We start from the raw sequence: 17,404 nt of genomic DNA, 5'->3' as shown, positions 1-17,404 counted from the left end.
ATGTGTTTTCTAGACAATAACAACTACTGAAGCCAGATTAAAAGTTAGGTAGTCAGTGTAGTTAGGTAAATCAGGTCTAATATCGAGTGAAATCTAAAATGGAGGCCATGCTGGGAATGACTCAGGGAAAACACAGGACAACTCATGGAATGTTAATGAAGTCCGAAAAGGCCCTAGGCCAAAGTCCACCTCAAAGAAGTGTTAATGAAGTCCTTCCTGCTCAGACTACTTCTTTGGACCACCTGTGTCCCACCCCTCAGGCCTTCCAACCTACATTCCATCACCACAATTATAAAAAGGGGAAACAACCTCACTTCCAGGGATTCCACCTCTTGGGTCCCCTTCTTCCCCTGGGAGAAGTCTTTTCTGCTGTCCTTTAATAAACTTCTAATTTCTACTCTGACCTTGCCTCGGCGTGCTTCTTTGGTGTTATTCTTCAACATTGGGGAAGCAAGAACTCGTCACTGGTCAACAGCGGTGACACTACAACCATAGCTTAGCACATAAAATTTGTCCTTTAGGCAAGTTACTGAATAAATCAAACAGAAACAACTATACTCCTGTTTAATGCTTTTACATTTTGTAACACCATATTCAACAATTTCTAAATTTGGAAAATCAGTTCAGATTGCACACAAGCACTAACTTTAAAATTTAAAACCTTACAGGTTTCTACAAAATACTTGTGAATAAATGTATTCCACAGAAAAACAACAGAAAAATCAACACCACTCAAACAAATCTCAGCAAGAAGCACAAGATCAGTATATTCATAAATACAGAATATATGATACATGCTAAAGAGTATTTTCCCCTAATTTAATTTAATTCACCTAGGCAATTTTTGTTTAAAGCACTTGCAAAGCTTTAAGGAAGCAAACATAGCTAGCTAGCCTCTTCTGCTGCACATACATACAAGGATAATACATTCATCTCCTGATATCGTTCCACAATTTAGAAATCAAAATAACAAAATTTGTTTCTTACCTGCAGTTAGGAGAGGGTTAAGGGTTATTTCAGCTAGCTCCTTCTGAATTCTGTTAGTGAAATGGGAACAGACAAAAAGGATTTGAGACAGTCTACAGAATAACCAGAAAATCAGAATGCCCTCTACCATCATGCAGGTAACTGCAAGGATGGTTTTGCCTTCAGTAATGCTAACATGGCTGCTTCCTCTTTGTTCTCAGAGGCATAACCCAAACTCCTTAACAGAAAATTGCAGCTTTTTTCTCACTTGCTACTGTAAAAGGTAAGTCATTTACACCTGATTTGAGAAAGTCCTCCACTACTACTCAACAAAAGGATATAAAATCTATTTTAAAACTCTTTTTACCAAAGAAATTCTCTTTTCAAGCTTTTATGCAAATGAGACAAAACGGAAGGAGGAAAAGCACTAGAATATTTTTGACAATGACTTCAATCCACTTTTACTGTGGTAAAAATTAGAAAGCTATTGCAAGAGCACATTAATAGTTTTGTCAATATTTTATCTGTTTAAAAAAAGTTTAAAATTTACAAATACCTTTACCAATGAAAAACTTCCAAGGACTATTTTAGCAATCTTACTTAACCATTTCTTTTCTCTGATCTTAGGTACAGCACGTAAATTTAAATTTCATACTCTTGGAGGAAAGAGGGCCTTGAGGTAAGGGGAAAAAGAGCATTTCTCTGATTTTCTTGAAATTTAAAATGTTTTCAAAAGTTGTTTAATGTTCTCTCCACAAGATTACAGCACATTGAGAAGAATTTTAAATTATTTCAAAGACTGCTGCTATTCAATATAATATTCTCAAGTTCATTAGTGTTTGATTAATGGTGCAATGACTGTGAAAATGTATAGAAAAATAAGAACATGAATCAATATAAAATGCAATAATTGATCAGTTTTTATATTTCCTTTTTCTTTTAGTTGTGATCAATGAAAAACAACAAAACATCAACATTAGGTAATGCTATAGGTACACTTTATGTTTGATACAAGAGTTCTAATCAATACAACCACTATCACTGATGGAGTCCCATTGATGGATTTTTTTTGCCATCATAGAAAATAAAAGTCAGCAGGAAACAAATAATCTTTCACTTATAACCAACAAAATGTTTTTTCCTGCTGTTGATTTTCACTACTATATCAAGAACATCCACGAGTTTTAAAGATGTGCAAAGTTTTAACAGCAAAGTGACACCTGAGATTGTTAATGGCTACTTTTCTGTTTTATTTGTTCTCACAAGAACAAGGAGGGATAACTATAACTACAAAAAAATTTATACCTATTATGCAGGATTTAAAGACTTGTTCGTAAAACTAAGCAAATTTAAAATCTGCTTTCAAAAAAACCCAAGGCCTGACATTCAACATTTTTTAGCAAATATAAACTTTTTTGATCATTTCCTTTCATGAAAAGTGACACATTTCCTTTTATGAAGTTGCCACCACAGATGCCTGGACTGACACCCACGTGGACATGTGCTAATTTCACTCAAGAGTATAACTCACAAAAGGAAACATCCCCAATGTATCATCCAATTCAGTTTCACAAATTTTCCTTGCCAACTCCTTAAACTGTCAGGATGAGAATTCAGTCTCTAGGACTCTTGCTGAAACTACCAAAGTACAGAATAAGTTTGCTAAGAAGCATAATTTTAGTGAGGACGTTTTCATGCTCCCTAAAGGATGACAATTCATTCAAGTACAAATAAAATTGGTCATGAAGTATTTCTGGAGTATTGTTCTTGATGTAAAAATAAAAGCATCCAATTGCTTGAAAGACAACCTGACAATGTTACCTTTTAGCACTAGTGGATAACTTAGAAGTGGTTTTGCTAGAGAGTTTGGTGCTTTTCTTCTGCTGGGTGGCAGAAGGTTCTTTCTTCATGATCTTCAGGCTCTGGAGCAGCAGGGTCTTGCTGGTCCGAATCTGAACTGCCACTGCTGGTGCTGGGGCTGTCATCATCGGACATTTGCTTATCACTGGCCATTTGATGAAGTTATCACTTGGAAAACTTTTTTAAAGAGGAAAGAGAAGAGAGGAGAAATGTTAATCTAAGAAATCAATCAACAGCTTTTCCTTATCTTATATCATTCCCAAATTGTATCTCTATAAAAAGGCTTCAAAAGTGTTCACATTTATTGTATGAAAATGTTACTGGGGATAGGATGAATCTTACAATGCCAGCTCTCAGGGATTGTCCAAAATCACCCACTCACATTTTTTTCCATTCCTTGGATAATCTATGAATTGTCTACTTTCTCAGAAGGCATGAAAAAGATTTGCCGGGGAACTTAAGGCAAGGAGTATTAACAACATAACTGTAAATAACCGATTTTTATGAAAAATGTTAAAAAGTCACTACACGTCTAAATATTCACAGACTGACATGGGTCAGAGCTACCAAATTCCCTTTCCCAGAGGAAAATATTCCCTGTTAACCGCTCATATGCTTATTTAAGGTGAACATTCCTCTTCTATGCACATAAAACCTTTAAACACAACACTGGGAAATTTAAAACTCAACTAACAAGCTTCCCTAGCCTTTTCCACAGCCAGCAGTGAGGATTCATCCAGCTGCCCTCATGGGAAAAGCAGAATCCAAACTGCACTTTCGGCAAAGCTCCCCACATCACCAAGGTTCCTTGCTCAATCTTTACATCACGGGGGACATTTTATCCAAAATTAACGAAAAGAAGGGTAAAAGCCCAAGGAAAAACAACACAGCCCCAAGAACTGCAACAAATGTCTGCGCCCTCATAGGTGAGGGACTGCCGCTGCTGCTGCCAGCGTCCACGCAGCTCCGGGGCCCTTTGTGGGGAAGGCCGCACAGGGACAGCTCGCCACCCCAGCCACCAAGTAATAGGAGCAGCCAAAAGGCCCCGCAGCTCGGGGACACCGGTGGCGTGGACGCCTGGTGTGAACCTGGATGCCGCTGCAGCTGCCTAACTGCCCACTCCCCAGGACCCCAGCCCTGCCTTCCTACCTTGCCGCCTGAATGAAGCTGCCACCGCCCATACTGCCCCCCACTGTGGACCCCAGCCCCGCGCCTTACCTCACAGTGGGAATGAAGCTGCCGGCCCTGCCCTGGCTGAAGCCCACGTGGACACCATCCCCGCTGCCCTAGTTCCCGGCAGGAACGAAGCTGCTGCCACCGCTACCACAGCCGAGGTCAGTTGCGGCGGGGCTAATGGTCCGCGGGAACGAGGCTGCGGCAGCGGCGGGAACGAGGCGGCCACCGCGGCGGCGGCGGCGGCGGCAACGAGGCGGCAGCCCCGGTGGCGGCGGCGGCGGGAACCAGGCGGCGGCCGCGGGGGCGGCGGGAACGAGGCGGCGGCGGCGGCGGTGGCGGGAACCAGGCGGCGGCCAAGGCAGCGGCGGGAACGAGGCGGCGGCGGCGGCGGCGGCGGCGGGAACCAGGCGGCGGCGGCCGCGGGAACCAGGCGGCGGCCGCGGGAACCAGGCGGCGGCCGCGGGAACGCGAGGCCGCTGAAGTCGCCACCCGCCCCCCTGGCTGCCACCCGCCCCCCTGGCTGCCACCCGCCCCCCTGGCTGCCACCACCCCTACTGCCTCCCACTGTGGACCCCAGCCCCGCGCCTTACCTCGCAGCGGGAATGAAGCTGCCGGCCCTGCCCTGGCTGAAGCCCACGTGGACACCATCCCGGCTGCCCTAGTTCCCAGCAGGAACGAAGCTGCTGCCGCCGCTACCACAGCCGACTGTCAGTTGCGGCGGGGCTAACGGTCGGCGGGAACGAGGCTGCGGCGGCTGCGGCGGGAACGAGGCTGCGGCGGCGGTGGCGGGAACGAGGCAGCCGCCGCGGCGGCGGCGGCGGCGGCGGCGGCGGCAGCAACGAGGCGGCGGCGGCGGCGGCGGGAACCAGGCGACCGCCGCGGCGGGGGCGGGAACCAGGCGGCGGCGACGGGAACCAGGCGGTGGCCGCGGCGGCGGCGGCGGGAACCAGGCGGCGGCGGCGGGAACAAGGCGGCGGCGGCCGCGGGAACCAGGCGGCGGCCGCGGGAACGCGAGGCCGCTGAAGTTGCCACCCGCCCCCCTGGCTGCCACCCGCCCCCCTGGCTGCCACCCGCCCCCTGGCTGCCACCCGCCCCTACTGCCCACCACTGTGGACCCCAGCCCCGCGCCTTACCTAGCAGCGGGAATGAAGCTGCCGCCCTGCCCTGGCTGAAGCCCACGTGGACACCATCCCGGCTGCCCTAGTTCCCGGCAGGAACGAAGCTGCTGCCGCCGCTACCACAGCCGACTGTCAGTTGCGGCGGGGCTAACGGTCGGCGGGAACGAGGCTGCGGCGGCGGGAACGAGGCTGCGGCGGCTGCGGCGGGAACGAGGCTGCGGCGGCGGCGGCGGCGGGAACCAGGGGGCGGCGGCGGCGGCGGCGGCGGCGGGAACCAGGCGCCGGCCGCGGCGGGGGCGGGAACCAGGCGGCGGCCGCGGCGGGAACGAGGCTGCGGCGGCGGCGGCGGCGGCGGGAACGAGGCGGCCGCCGCGGCGGCGGGAACCAGGCGGCGGCGGCGGCGGGAACCAGGCGGCGGTCGCGGGAACCAAGCGGCGGCCGCGGCAACGCGAGGCCGCTGAAGTCGCCACCCGCCCCCCTGGCTGCCACCCGCCCCCCTGGCTGCCACCCGCCCCTACTGCCCACCACTGTGGACCCCAGCCCCGCGCCTTACCTCGCAGCGGGAATGAAGCTGAGGGCCCTGCCCTGGCTGAAGCCCCCGTGGACACCATCCCGGCTGCCCTAGTTCCCGGCAGGAACGAAGCTGCTGCCGCCGCTACCACAGCCGACGTCAGTTGCGGCGGGGCTAACCGTCGGCGGGAACGAGGCTCCGGCGGCGGGAACGAGGCTGTGGCGGCGGCGGCTGGAACGAGGCTGCGGCGGCGGCGGCGGCGGCGGGAACGAGGCTGCGGCGGCGGCTGCGGCAACGAGGCTGCGGCGGTGGCTGCGGCGGCGGTGGGAACGAGGCTGCGGCGGCGGCGGCGGCGGCGGCGGGAACGCGAGGCCGCTGAAGTCGCCACCCGCTCCCCTCGCTGCCACCAGCCCCCCTGGCTGCCACCCTCCCCCCCCCCCGCCACCCTCCCCCCCCGCCACCCTCCCCCCCCCGCCACCCTCCCCCCCCCCGCCACCCTCCCCCCCCGCCACCCTCCCCCCCCCGCCACCCTCCCCCCCCGCCACCCTCCCCCCCGCCACCCTCCCCCCCGCCACCCTCCCCCCCGCCACCCTCCTCCCCCCCCGCCACCCTCCTCCCCCCCGCCACCCTCCCCCCCCGACACCCTCCCCCCCCCCGACACCCTCCCCCCCCGCTGCCACCCGCCCCCCTGGCTGCCACCCCCACGACGACCCCCACCATTAACTGCCCACCCCCCAGGACCCCAGCCTTGCCGCCTGAAGGAAGCTGCCACCGCCCCTACTGCCCCCCACTGTGGACCCCAGCCCCACGCCTTACCTCGCAGCGGGATTGAAGCTGCTGGCCCTGCCCGGCTGAAGCCCACGTGTACACCATTCCCGCTGCCCACTTCCTGGCAGGAATGAAGCTGCCCTCAAAGCCGACCTCAGTTGTGGCGGGGCTAATGGTCGGCGGGAACGAGGCTGCGGCGGGAACGAGGCTGGGGCGGGAACCAGGCGGCAGCGGCAACGCTAGGCCGCTGAAGTCGCCACCCGACCCCCTGGCTGCCACCCCCAAGCCCACCCCCACGCCGACCCCCACCCTCCCTGTCTGATAATTATGTGGTTCCAGCCCCTTTTTCACTGGAACAATTGTGAATTATGAAATTTGACCTAGCATTTTTCCCCTCTAGCTTTCTCAGTAGCACAAAGTAGACAAAATTCCATTTTACCACCAAAAAATGTCCTTTAAAACAATGAAGGGTAATAATTATTTCTAGAGCACTAGAAACTAAAAACATAAAGAAAATGTGTTTGGAAATTCTCTTACTGCATAAAGTATGACAATTAGTATCCTGCATAAAATATGGCAATTAGTATCCTGCATAAAATATGAGCAGTTGAGAATGACTTATACTGAGAAAAATTTTTAAAAATTGTTGAAAACTCCCTCAGAGTTACAAAAGTACTTTACAAACAATAAACCTGTTAAAAAATCTGTGTTATTATATACAACAAGCATTATGATTTGCATATGTATTTTCAGAACTCTGTATATGCATTGTTAATGTCAAAGACCAATTAAGTTGCAATTTTTCTTACATTGTTAGAAAGTGCTGCTTTTCTGTGGTTCCTCAGTATTCAAGTATCCTCAATGAATGACTAATATACATATTTTTCCTCTAAGATGTTTTATCAAAATGGCAATCACAGAAACTAACAAGTAAGACTTACAACTAGGTAATTAATTTGCCAGGTTATTCCCAGAGTTGTAATAAAATAAGTTTCCAGAATTGACTCCCATAGTCTGGTGGTACCTTTTAGCTTGCTGACCAGCTGATATATAACAAACCAGAAATTGATATGCTTCTTATATTCTGTTTGTGTGCTTCTGTTTAGCAGGAATCACAGGGGTTTACTTATTTAGTCCAATGCATTAATTCAATAAAGCCATTTCTTTTAATTTCAGGTATTCATCTCCTAGTTTTAATAACACTATATGCACTGCTCGTTACTTTATTAACAATTTAAAAGAGGTTAAAAGTTTTAATAATTTTAACTTTCCTATCTTATAAGAATATTTGATAGCTAAATAGCATTGGAAGGATTAATAAGATTTTTCTATACCTCTTAAGATGTTTGTAGTTTTTATTGTATACTTAATAACATATGCATTTTTGATTTATGGAGAACTACCTTCTTGTCTAGTTTATCTTTCTGATGTCCCATATCTGTGTAGAAACTAGTAACTCTTAATTCCTAACAATTACAATGCAGTCACTTACTCCAGGGTATACAAGATGAAGCATAGAAAAATACCCTTGTGCAGGTTAAAAAAATCCAAGAATTTAACATGGTTCAACCTAATAGCTTTACGGAAATGAATATGAATAATTTATTAATCACTAAATTCATTCACTGATTTCATACAATATTTTTAGTACATCTGTCAAGGAGGGATCCAGAATCTGACCACATCTCACCACCTCCATTGGTCCCTGACCTGGATTGTTGTTCCATTCTTGAAATGTTCTGTCTGCCTCTGTCTCTTCTCACTCAGGCTTGTTCTTAACACCAGCATGAACAAAGTCTCATCATGTCAGTCTTCTGCCCAGAACCCTCCAATGGCATCTGAATCAGAGAAGGGGCCACAATAGAGTGTCCACCAAGGCCACTGTGGCCATACTGTCCTCTGAGACAGGCAGGTCCTAGTGGGGCTTGTGGGACTCAGATCTTCTACAGGGCCCTGTATAAGGGCTTGCTCTGGGAGAAGGTCCTGGTGTTTCTGGATGCTGTGTTTAACAGTCTAGAAAATGAAAATCACATGTCAAGGTTTTTTCTGAATCCAGTTTTTAGATATGATTAATTTGAACTATCATAACTAATGCAGCATAATAATTTATATCATGCTAGCATTAATAATAAAATACTTAGCAAAACAGCAATAGAACTTCCGTAGCTCAAGAAAGAATATCTACACAAAACAAAGCAAGCATTGTAATTAATAGGAAAAAATGAATTATTTCCTCCTGATATTGAGAAAAAGACAAAGCTATCCAACCTCATTACTTGTATTCAACAATTCTGGCATAATGGAAGTCCTAACCAGTGCCATTAAGTAATAAATTAAGTAAATGTACACAGATTAGAAATAAAGAAAATTCTACTTAAGAATACATATATATTTACATTTGTGTGTGTGTGTGTGTGTATTTGACTGTTCTCACAGAAATCTCTAGGAATTAAACACACACATAAACACACACAAACCCTATCAACATGTAAAAAGAACCATGTTAATTTGAACGCAAGAATCAAGAAAATGTAAATAAGTGGAGAGATATCTGTGTCCATGATTGGAAAACTCAACATGTGATTCTCCCCAAACAGAGCAGACACTTAATAAAAATGGTGTAAGAATATCAAACATACATGAGAAGATGTTCTACAACATCAGACATAAGGGAAGACAAATTAGAAAAGTTTATTGGCTCATGGTTCTAAAGGTTCCAGCCCAAGATAGAGTGACCCCATAGTGTTGGGCCTCTAGTGAGGGCAACACCTCATGGGAGCATGTGTTTACCTCATGAGGGAAGAAAGTTTAGGAACTTTAAACAAGTTTATGTCCAGAGGAAACCAAACTTTGGGAATAAAAATGATGGTGTTTGTAAAGCTTATCATTTAATATTAGAGTTTCTTTCCCTTCTCTGTTCTTCTCCTTTCTACCTACCTATATTTCTTCTATCCTATTTCAGAAACACCTCTAATGGCTGAACCTTTAATTGTTGGCCTTGATTCATTTGGATCATGGAGTAGTCTGTTAAACAATGTATTACTGTCTTTTTCCTCCTAATATGTTCCTCTTTGTTGTTCTCAATTTATATACTCATCCACTGCTATCTTGGCAAATCCAGTGGTCTTGTTATGGTAGGCATAACAAAAATGTAAAACTTAAATCCATCTAACATTTTGGGGGTGACAGTACTGGAGATTGAACCAAGGCATGCTTTACCACAGAGCCATAGCCAGGTCCTTTTTTAAAATTTCTTATTAGGATGTTGTGAAACTGCTTCCAGTCTCTAAGTTGCTGAGGCTGCCCTGTAACTCGTGATCCTTCTAAACTTCCTACTCACTAGGATTATAGGCATGCACCAATATGCATGGCTCATCTAACTAATTTGCCATTGTGCAATTGTAAACTCTGTCCTGAAATTAAGCAGATTGTTTGTGCCAATTGTGAAGATAGTTTCAATTTCCACACTAATGGTGGACAAAATGGGGCTAATTCTAAAATAAATTTGTCCTATAACTGTCACCACACTTGGGTAATAAAGTTTATCCCAAAATAGACTCTGTTTATGGTGCACTGTAACATCAAATAAACTATAAGCTAACATAATGGTAGGAATTCACTTGTAACCAAGCAACTAAGACTCTGCCAATCACAGCAGTGCAGCTTAGACAATCATGTGCTATGGACTAATCTGACCATACACATATAGTCAGAAATGCTGACTGCAGCCAATCAGATGATTTCTGATATGGCACTTCCTTTTCTCTGGTGGTGAGTGTAATCTGCAGAGGTGGTAGGGTTAATCGTCTTGGGTCCCAAGTACAACCTGGTTCTAGAACCTTTTTTTCTTTTTCCTTGTCTTTCTTTAGGCAAGTTTTGCTAAATTAAGTTTTCTCATTTTTCTTAAAACAATTCCCATCTAGGAACCAGCATGAGAACCTGGCTGCCTTCCTTCTGGCATTTGATGGGAGTCAAAGACTATTTTCTGACCATCTTTGAGCCATCTAGGAGTAGAGAGCTGCAATACCCAGAAACAAAGAAGAGGCTGCCTTGGGAATAACTGCTTTCCCACCACAGGTTTCAAAGTTAAACCAAAGCTTGAGAGCCCTGGGGAGGGGAGGGAGAGGGTGACAGCAAGAATACTACTTGATGAGACAGTCCAGGGGAAAACTGTGAGGATTTGACAGAGGAAATACAGGAATGAGGCCCAGGAAACCACAGGGAATGCCAATGAAGGAGTCCCCTCTGAATGCATGTCTAATCCAGATAGAATCCTTGTGGACACAGGGAAGAGAGCACCCATCAAGTGATATTTTCTTGTTCTTTTACTCTAGGGTAGATATTGAACTTGAAGTGGTCAGAAGACAAGATCACTAGGCTGGTCTGCTGGAAGAGGTAGATGTACCAAATGTAAAGGGAGAAGTATATTTGCTACTTGCTGGCTAGACTCTGCAGGATTCTGGCAAGACTGGCTGTTTCTGAGATAGAAACTTCATGTTTCAATGCAGTGTCCTGTTTTGACTATAAGCCTGGGACTGGCAGTATAATTACTGCAACCAGATCTCATTCCATCCCTGTAGAGAATCAGTGGATATTTCCTTATCTGAACATAAGCAGATAAGCCATGGGGCCCCTAGATTTCACCCAAGGACTGGAGAAGGTGTGCCTATGCAGTGTGTAGAGAACAAAGTCAGTTTTGAAGACCTCCATGAGTTCAGCTTGTTCACAGTCAAAGCTGGATTACAGAAAACAGTCCTTTAACATCATTTTTCCACTTGGGTCCATGAGGACCCAGCAGTGCCTGGCTTGGGGATATATCTACTTTTACTCTGAAAAGAAGAGTGAAAGGCTCATAAAAGGCCTGACGTGGCTATACCCTCACCCTGAGGGCCACTCTGTTTCAGGTACAGGGAGGATCTTGATAGGCATGTGAGTAGAACTCATGCTATGTTTTCTGATTCAGTGGTGCCTCCTGGAGCAGGACTCCCCACCAGGGAATGAATGAGGCCCATGGAACAATGCCCACTTGTCACTATGTGGCACAACATGGAATACACTAGAGAAATGGATCCTCTCCCTGCTTTGATGATTTTCTGCTTTCCCATGTGGACAGGCTCTGAGAAGAGAAAATCTGGACTGCAAGCAGAGCAAGGCCCCAAAGGGACCAGTCCTGATCTGTTCCCCTACACAGGAAATTCCAAAATTTTGAGTAGGTCACTTCCCCTGTAGGTACAGATCATGTCTGATTGCCTTTTCCCCTGGAAGTCTATGGGACAGTCAAGGATTACTGCTCCATGACCCCAGGTCCATTTAAGTCCCAAATTCTTCCAGGGAGCATTACTAGAGGTATGTATGTATAAATATCACTAGTCTACACGTCATAAGCAGAGTGCCCTAGTCCTGGCTTTTTCACCATTTCTCAACTCATCCTTTCTGTAATTCAAGAACCAGTGGTGTATAGGCTTATTAATATACCCTTCAGAAATCTATCTTTTCTGCTTGAAGGATTTGCTTTCTTTTGCATTTGTGTCATAACTAAAGGGGCTTCTCAAGACCTGTGGTCTGGGAGCCAGTGCAGAGGGACACCTATGGTGGAATGGGGTGAACAACTCAGCCCCTGATGTCCCATACCTCAAGCTGGTGGTTTGCACTGGAAGGACATGAGCTTTCTGGCTATGGTACCACTTAAGATTACCCCATGCCACTCTACCTTCTTCCTTGATTAAAACGTGTAATATTTTTCTCAAACATTTCACTCTGAACTTACCATGTCACAGCATTGGACTGTTACTGCACAAATAGTTCTACCTAGAAGGGGAAACAAGGGTGTTGGCCCCTCCCCTATGACTCAACATGGCATAGACATATGCCACTATCTCTATTGAGAAAAAAAAATTTATAGAAAGCAATAGAGGTCTCCATAGGAAGAAGCCATGAGAACATAGAGTGTGCATGAGGCAAAATAGTCATTGTCTGTATGGACTGATATTTTTTCTGAAAGAAAACTTTTCTTTCTTAACATGTAAACTAAAAAATATGATATTTTTGACCAGATAAAACCTTTTTTTATGACAGTATGTTGGGTAATGATGGAGGTGGCCTGGGATGCCTGCCCCACTTGGCCAATGCTGGCAGGGAGTGGCCGGTTGCTCCCTGAGCAGCAAGGCCTGATTGCCATCCTAATCTCCCTGATTTACCTGTTCTTAATAGGAAGGTTGTGGCCCTTGGGGCTGGCATGGTGACTACAGGCCATATCAGTCATCATTCTCTTTTGCTTTGTGTAGAAAGGAGCCCTCTGATGACAATACTGCTTACTACAAGGGTCTGGGGTTCCTCTTCATGTCAGTTTAACTCTGGAGGACCACTTCCATGCTGATGCCCCAACTTGTCCACCAGGATTCATTGAACAACTGTCATGATGTAATGTCATGATAATGTCCCATTATCCATTCACAGTCTGTTTGTGACTGATACTGGATCTGGGCAGTGGCGAGGAATCTTCCTACCCTCTGCCTTTTTTATTGGAGTGTAGCGACTGCAGAAAGTGATTCTTTCTTTACTCAATACAGTTTTCTGGAGGATATAACATTTCTCTGGTAGGGAGGGGTGGGACTGTCACTTCCCATTGGAGGTTCCTTCTTCACCTCTGTCTTCCTGTTCTCTTCAGATCTTGAAGTCTGGGAGCATACTTTGATTTCCAATATCGCCATACCATTGCAGGGGTCTCCTGAGACTACACCTCCACAGTTTTCTCATGGCTTATACCTGTGTTTTGCCAAGCCTGGACTGGGCTTGAGGCTGCCTCTTGAAATTCTCATAATAATCCTACTGTGCTGGGTTCTGCCCAAAAGACTGTAAGTGTAAGGCTGAGAAGGTAGCTGGTCCTCCTGTGTAGTTGGAGGGACCACTGAGGGCTCATGGCTGCTAACCAGTGAAATTTTTGCCCTGGCCTTGTGCATCTCTGCAGGTGAGGAATCAGGGAGGAGATTCTGCAGGGTGGGAACTGACAATTTTTAAATCACCTTTTCTCCTGGACCTTTCCAATAAAGTCCTTCTGGGAAACTGACAACCTTGCCAATGGAGTTGGCCCTGGAGTCACAGGAGACCAAGGGAAACGTTGACTGTGGAAGAGGCAAGAGTGGTTTCTCACCTTCATGATATCAAGGGCCTGGAGGTGTGGACTCAACCTGTGTCTCACCCAAGATGTCATAATATTTGTTTCTAGCATCAAGTGAGTTCCTGGATCAAGGAAGGAAAGAGTCTAGGAGGTGTTCACCAGAGATTGATGATCCTTGGAGGATGCTAGTTTGCTGGGGTTTTTTTCTTCTTTTTTGTGGGTGTTGGACTTTATAGTGTGTGATAATTGCACACTATACAGGTAGAGTTATACTTTGGATATATTAGAGTTGGGATCTGGAATGTCCTAGAAAAGTCCATTAGGTAAAGGCTTGGTTCCCAGTGTGGTGCTCTTGGGAACTGATGTAATCTGTTAGATATTAGAGCCAGTAGGAAATCTTTAAGTTATCAGTAGTGTCCTCTTAGAGGATATTTAAGACCCCCATTCCCTGCCTCTCTCTCTTTTCTTCCTGGCTTGAGACTAGTAGTTTTGCTTGGTCATGCCCTCCTTTTGCAATAATTTGTCAAACACCAGTGACAAAAAAAATAGTTCTAATAAATCATGAATTCCAAAACTGTGAGCCAGAATACACCTTTTCTCTTTATTGGTTGGTTATGTCAGGTATTTATTATGGTGGCGAAAATTTGACTAATACCCTGGAGCACCAGTGTTTTAAAGAGTTAAAAAAGCTTTGTAGTCTGGATATAACACCAGGCAGAGAATTCAACAAGGGGTGCTTTCAAAGTGTGCAATTCTAATTCTGAGTATGTCAAGAGTAATACCCATGCCTATGATCCTCTACCACCCCCATTCTTCTTCATCTTCTCTAATAAGTCTCTGCTACTTTCATGTCTTTTTTCATCCCTTGATTTCACATATGAAGGAAATTGTGTAATACGTGTCTTTCTGTGTCTGGCTTATTTTACATAATATTATGGTCTCTATTCCATTTATTTTTCTAGGAATTACATGATTTTATTGTTTTCTATGGCTGGATAATGTCCACTCTGTGTGTATGTGTGTGTGTGTGTGTGTGTGTGTGTGTGTGTGTGTGTATCACATTTTCTTTACCCATGTATATATTGACATATACACCTGGTCTGATTTAATAACTTGTCTCTTGTGCTGCAATTCACAAGAAACAATAAACTGTAGGATAGCTTGCTGACTTTAATTCTTTCAAGGAATGCCCTATCTGGATCATAAGTAGTATTATATTTAGTATCCCGAGGAACCTCTATCCTGATTTCCCTATGGCTATACTAATTTAAATTCTTACCAACAGTGTGTGAGTTTTCAATTCCCCCACATCCTCAACAGCATTCATTTCTTTTTTTTTTCTTTTTTGAATTCTTGATGATTGCCATCCGACTGGGCAAGATCAATACCTTTCAAAGTTTCAGGTATTTTGTTAAGGTTTTTGATCCATTTTGAGTTGACATAGGTGAGAGATAGGAATCTAGTTTCAATCTTCTACATATGGATATTTAGTTTTCCCAGGATTGTTTGTTAAGGGGCTGTCTTTTCTCTAGCACATGGTTTTGTTACTTTGTCAAGAATCAGATGGCTGTAGCTGTGTCTGTTCACTTCTATGCTGTCTATTTCAATTCATTGGTCTACATGTCTGCTTTTATGATCTGACCATGCTATTTTTGTTACTATGGCTCTGCGGTATGTTTTCAAACTCAGTGTTATGAAGTCTCCAACATTTCTCTTTTTTCTCGGGATTGTTTTTGCAATTCAGGGGTCTTTTGTTCTTTGAGGATATTTTTGTAGTTCTGTAAAGAATGATGTTGTTAGTTTGATGGTGCTTTTCATTGAATATCAGTAATGAATTATAAATAACAATGATATTTCAGAAATTCAATTTATAAAAGAATGAAGAAAGATACACTAGTCAGGTGCTCCTTCTGCCAGGTCTGCTTCTGTGTACCCTTTTCCCAGGTGTGTTGGGCTTGGGGTGCAATACCTGGCCTTGGCCACCTGGCTTCAGCCAGGTATTCCCTCCCTGCTTGTCTCATGTGGCCTCAGGCCTCATGGCTCCACACCAAGCCAGGCTTGGCCTAATCAGGCTTGGGCATGTGGACCTCCCTCCAGCCCCTGGATGGCCACCAGTGGATGCCTGAGCTCACCACCCATAGGCTCTGTGTCCTGGGAAATTCGTGCAAGGCAGGAAGGATATGCACCAACATAATGGCCTTGCTAGGCTCCTGGCATATTGATGTTGATCTTTGTTGTGGCCTTGGTCATGATTGGCCTGAACCAGATGTGGTGTGTCCTGGCCAGCATGTGACCCCCATCCTGGCAGTTGGCAGAGCCTGAAGAGTGCTGGGAGTCCCACACATTGCTTTCTTGGATCCTGATGCTGAACAGCTATAAGAACCAGTGGAAGGTAGCCTAAGTGATGGCCCTGAACCAGGAGGCCAAAAGGAAAGGGAGGCCCCCTGCAGGTCTCCCCATTGTTGCAGTTGGAGAAGTCTCCAGTGTGGTCCAGTCAGCCCAGAAGAAGGTGGTGGCCTGTCACATGGAAGGCAGCACCTGGGTTGTGGGCTCAGGACACCATCTGTATGACATGCAGCTGTCTCTGGTTCATCTACAGCTGGAGCTACAAATGAAAGAAGAGGGAGAAGACATCCATATTAGGTGGTCCTGAATCCATTTGCCAAAAGTGACAATTAAGATCCAGCTGAGAGCAACAGAGGAGGGCCAGGTGGTTGAGACAAATGCAGTATCTGAAACCCTTAAGGATATTTTGAACCACTTTGTGGGTTCTATCTTTCTGTCATGGTTCTGAGCACCAAGCCCACAGACATAGAGTAGGCTCAGAATCTACAGTGCACTTCATCTGCTGCTCAGGAATCCTGTCCTCCTAAACCTCCAAGGGCTCATGAACTAAAGCCACTGGTGAAGAACATCCACACCTCACTGCTAAATGATCCTGGTACTTTGGGCAGTGTTAAGCCTGTATGCATTTCCCAGATGAATGATACTGTCCAGCAGTTCACCAGCACCCTAGCCGAGAACACTCCTCACCTCATTTGGGAGGAAGAGTTCACCTTTGAGTGGAACACAAAGTCCAAGGATTTATACCTGCAGATTAAAGAGGACTGGCAGTCCTCAGAAGGTCTGCTGTCCCTGACCACTGTCCTCTGAACTTGTTCAAGAAGCAGTCTTCCAGGCTGTAGATCTTCTTTCTGATCAGTGGGCCCACCCTCAGTAGCTCAGAACTGGGCTCTATCACTGCAGAGTTTTCTTACATAGAACCCAATGAATTGAAATCCTGACAAATCCCTTCCCTGTAGCTGCTGCCAAGATAGAAAAGGACTGCACAGTGATGCCATGGGGGACCATGGTCACCACTTTCACTACCGTGAAGACCAAGCCTTACTATGATGTGGGGAAGGTGTCCTGGCTGAGGTCTGAGTCTCCCTGAAGGCATCCATCAAGGTGAAGGTCATTAAGAAGGACATCTTCATCCAGGCCATCTCGTGCCATGGTGCATCTCTTCTTCAGATATGGAACTGCTGCGGTTGAATCACTTTGATCAGGTCATTGAAGTTGCCATTCAGCAGCTCACTGAATCTTCAAATCTGAAACTCAAGTCATCACAGAAGTATACTATCATCATTTAAGGAGCTCCAACACCTCGCTCTCTCAGGACCACAACACTGCCCTCATGCAGGACTAGGAAGAGCCTACCAGGATGCCCCATCTGGCTGCCCAGAGGCAGCTGTGGCCTCTTCCCCACTGGTGGAAATTGATCCAGCTTCTCTGGAGCCCAAGAAGAAGGTAGTAGACACCTCAACTTGGATAAGAATCCTCTGGTGGCAGCATGAGGTGGCCCAGCCCCACTTAAGCTTGGTGGGAATGAGCTGTCTGAGAGCTCTC

The 17,404-nt window shown here is 46.3% G+C and overlaps 1 pseudogene; it reads left to right on the top strand.

Annotated features, from left to right (window-relative positions):
- Window positions 1-1,118: 1,118 nt before the first annotated feature.
- On the top strand, window positions 1,119-17,204 carry LOC144252000 (C2 domain-containing protein 2-like; annotated as a pseudogene).
- Window positions 17,205-17,404: the final 200 nt, after the last annotated feature.

The sequence above is a fragment of the Urocitellus parryii genome, unplaced genomic scaffold (genome assembly GCF_045843805.1).
Source record: "Urocitellus parryii isolate mUroPar1 unplaced genomic scaffold, mUroPar1.hap1 Scaffold_35, whole genome shotgun sequence".
NCBI classification, from domain to species: Eukaryota; Metazoa; Chordata; class Mammalia; order Rodentia; family Sciuridae; genus Urocitellus; species Urocitellus parryii.
Note: the sequence above shows the minus strand (reverse complement) of the source record. Positions and strands in the feature narration are given on the sequence as shown.